At 54.2% G+C, this 3,477-nt stretch overlaps 1 pseudogene across 1 annotated transcript; it reads left to right on the top strand.

Moving 5' to 3' along the window:
* The first annotated feature begins 449 nt into the window (after positions 1-449).
* On the top strand, positions 450-1,445 carry LOC309604419 (olfactory receptor 14C36-like; annotated as a pseudogene). The gene has a single exon. The product of its transcript is annotated as an olfactory receptor 14C36-like (transcript).
* Positions 1,446-3,477: the final 2,032 nt, after the last annotated feature.

The raw sequence follows: 3,477 nt of genomic DNA, 5'->3' as shown, positions 1-3,477 counted from the left end.
TGAGGGTTTCTGACATTCCAAAACAGTCCTCAAATAAAAGGGGGGAAATTCTTTTAAAAAAAACTTTCAGTCTGCCTTCTGCAATCCTCATTCCTTAGCACCGGGAGTGCAGATGCTGACAAGCCCTTCTGCATTAGGGATGGTTTCATCTGACAAAGCTGAATACCAGGACTGGACCGTGCTTCCACCGTTCCCATGAACTCACTGCTGCAGAGCGGGGCTGACACCTCGGCAGCCAGAGGGCAGAGGCCCAGCTCCTCACGGCACATTCAACCAGCACAAAGCACAGCTTCAGCCATGGAGCTGAAGGAAGGTCTCCTAGAAAAGGGAAATGTGTGTGTGTTTATGTGTGTTTGTGTGCAGCAAGGGGAGGGTCTGTAGGAAATAGCTTTTAGTTTTGCTCAGAAAAGTCTCCCCTAACTTGTCAATGACTTTTCCTTCTTGCACAGGTCCCCGTGCCCAGAGGCAGCAAACGTCCAACAGCAGCTCCATCACCCAGTTCCTCCTCCTGGCATTCACAGACACACGGGAGCTGCAGCTCTTGCACTTCTGGCTCTTCCTGGGCATCTACCTGGCTGCCCTCCTGGGCAACGGCCTCATCATCACTGCCTGTGAACAACGCCTCCACACCCCGATGTATTTCTTCCTCCTCAACCTCGCCCTCCTTGACCTGGGTTCCATTTCCACCACTGTTCCCAAAGCCATGGCCAGTTTCCTCTGGAACACCAGGGCCATCTCCTGCGTGGGATGTGCTGCCCAGCTCTTTCTGTTTGTCTTTTTGATGGCAGCAGAGTTTTGTCTTCTTACCATCATGTCCTACGATCGCTATGTTGCCATCTGCAAACCCCTGCACGACGGGACCGTCCTGGGCAGCAGAGCTTGTGTCCACATGGCAGCAGCTGCCTGGGGTGGTGGTTTGCTCACTTCTCTGCTGCACACTGCCAATACGTTTTCAATACCTCTCTGCCAAGGCAATGCCATAAAACCATTTCTTCTGTGAAATCCCCCTGATCCTCAAGCTCTCCTGTTCAGATGCCTACCTCTTTGTATGGGAAGTTTGGGCTATTGTGGTTAGTATGTTTGTGGATTTGGGGTGTTTTGTTTTCATTGTGGTGTCCTATGTGCAGATCTTCAAGGCTGTGCTGAAGATCCCTTCTGAGCAGGGACAGCACAAAGCTTTTTCCACATGCCTCCCTCACCTGGCCGTGGTCTCCCTGTTTATCAGGACTGCCATGTTTGCATACCTGAAGCCTCCCTCCATCTCCTCCCCATCCCTGGGTCTGGTGGTGGCAGCTCTCTACTCAGTGGTGCCTCCAGCAGTGAACCCCCTCATCTACAGCATGAGGAACCAGGAGCTTAAAGACACATTAAAGAAGCTGATTCAATCAGCTCTTTTCAGCAGCATTAACCTGCTCGTGTCTCTTCAGAAGTGGTTTCAAATGCATGTCCGGAACCTCCTGTGCTTTGGGCATTTTGCCTGTGATAACCATGTCTGTCCATGCCTGCAACCACTCCGCTTCACCAGAGGCCTGAACCCAGCCTGTCTGACCCAGAGGCCTGTTCACATGTGGCTGGCACAATGGTACAGCTCGCCTCCCATGTCGCATCTCTGGAATAAAAGGGGATTTCCTCAGTGCTGGTGTCTGGAGGTTGGGCTCTTCTGCCAAAGCTGAGGTCAGGCTGAAGAAATTGCCCCCACAATGCCGTGCTGCTTTGCTTGGCTTCTCCATGGGATGGGGAGAGGAGGGCATGGGGCAATGTATTAGAGAATGGGCCTGGGCTGAGCCTTCACCTGTGGGTGCCCAGTTCCCCCGGAGATGGTGAATGATCGACAGGGATCTGCCTGGGACGTCACCCCATGGCTTTCAGGCACCACGGCCCACTCGCTCTGCAGAGCAGTACCAACAGCTTGGGGCCCTGTGGAGCGCACAGGGAGGGGGTAGGAGCAGCAGGTGAGGCCAGCATGGACAAACTTCCCTGGTGAAAGGCTGTCTGGGGGCAGGGACATGCCTGGAGAAGAACAAAGAAGATACTCCCTGCTTCCAGGGGGGCATAAAGGACAAAGAGAAATCTATTACTGAATGCACCAGCTTGGGCAGACTTTTCTATTGCTTTGGCAGCCGGAGCAGCCTGAGGGTTCCCTGGGCCAGGAGTCTTTTCCTGGTGTCATGGTTTAACCCCAGTTGGCAATTAAGCACCACAGAGCCGCTAGCTCACCCTCGTCCCTCCCTGGTCAGATGGGGGAGGCAGTCAGAAAAATATAGTAAAACCTGGGGGTTGAGCTAAAGACAGTTTAATAGGAGAGCAGAAGAGTAAATAATAATGCAATTGCCCATCACCCGCTGATGAGCCCCAGCATGTCCCCGAGCAGCATTTACTGCCCCCCGGCCAACTCCCCCAGTTTCTATACTGACCATGACGTCACATGGTATGGAATAGCCCTTTGGCCAGTCTGGGTCAGCCGTCCTGGCTGTGCCCCCTCCCAGTTTCTTATGCACCTGGCAGAGCATGGGAAGCTGAAAAGTCCTTGACTAGTGGAAGCACTGCTTAGCGACAACTGAAACCTCAAGTGTCTATCAACATTATTCTCATCCTAAATCCAAAACACAGCACTGTACCAGCTACTAGGAAGAAAATTTACTCTATCTGAGCCAAAATTAGGACACCTGGGAGAGGGGCTGGCACAGAGGGACTTGCTGGCCGTGGACAATAAGGATGTCTTGGAGACAGGAGCAGCCACTGGCTTCCATCTCCTCATGCCATGGCTGGCCCTCAGCCCTGCACCTGATGGGCAGGCTGAGACACCTCTCTGCCTCCCAGGAGCTACTGTGACCTTCAGAGGGGCTGGGGCTGTGGGGTTGAGTGTGCAGAGCTCTGCAGTACCCATCAATGGGCACTGCCATGGGGTCAGCCCACAATGGGCTGCTTTTCTGGGCTGGACAGGGGGGAGATGGGTAGGGGGCAGGAAGTGATGGGGAGAGCCAGAGAGGGACTGGGCTGGGCTGGGAAGTGCTCAGGAGAGGAACGCACTGAAGTTAGCTGAGCTGTCCGACCTTGCAGGGTGAGGACTCACACCAGGGGTTGGTGCTGCAGAGCCAGGGCTCATGGAAGGGAGCTGAGACTTGCAGATGCAGGAGAGAGGAGGCTGCTCTGTGCCTTTGGTGCCATGGAGAGTTGGGGCAGGTGCCCCAGGGCATTTGTAACCCCCCAGCCTTTCTCCCTGGCCATTTCCAGCACTGGCAGCACACCCCAAGTTCATGGGTGAATTGTCCTGCTTGGCCATTTCCAGCCTCCTGCTTGGCTCAGTGCTTGAATCCCTCTGCTCCAAGATGGTCAGGGACTGGAGCACCTTTCCCCTGAGGAGAGGCTGAGGGAGATGAGCTAGCCCAGCCTGGAGAAATGAATGGTGAGAGGACCTCACTGTGGCCTGCCAGTACCTACAAGGACTTGATGGAGAATAGAGAGACAGGCTTTTCA

This window comes from Platalea leucorodia (assembly GCF_965183815.1).
Source record: "Platalea leucorodia genome assembly, contig: HAP1_HAP1_SCAFFOLD_763, whole genome shotgun sequence".
NCBI lineage: Eukaryota > Metazoa > Chordata > Aves > Pelecaniformes > Threskiornithidae > Platalea > Platalea leucorodia.
This window is presented reverse-complemented; position numbering and strand designations above follow the sequence as displayed.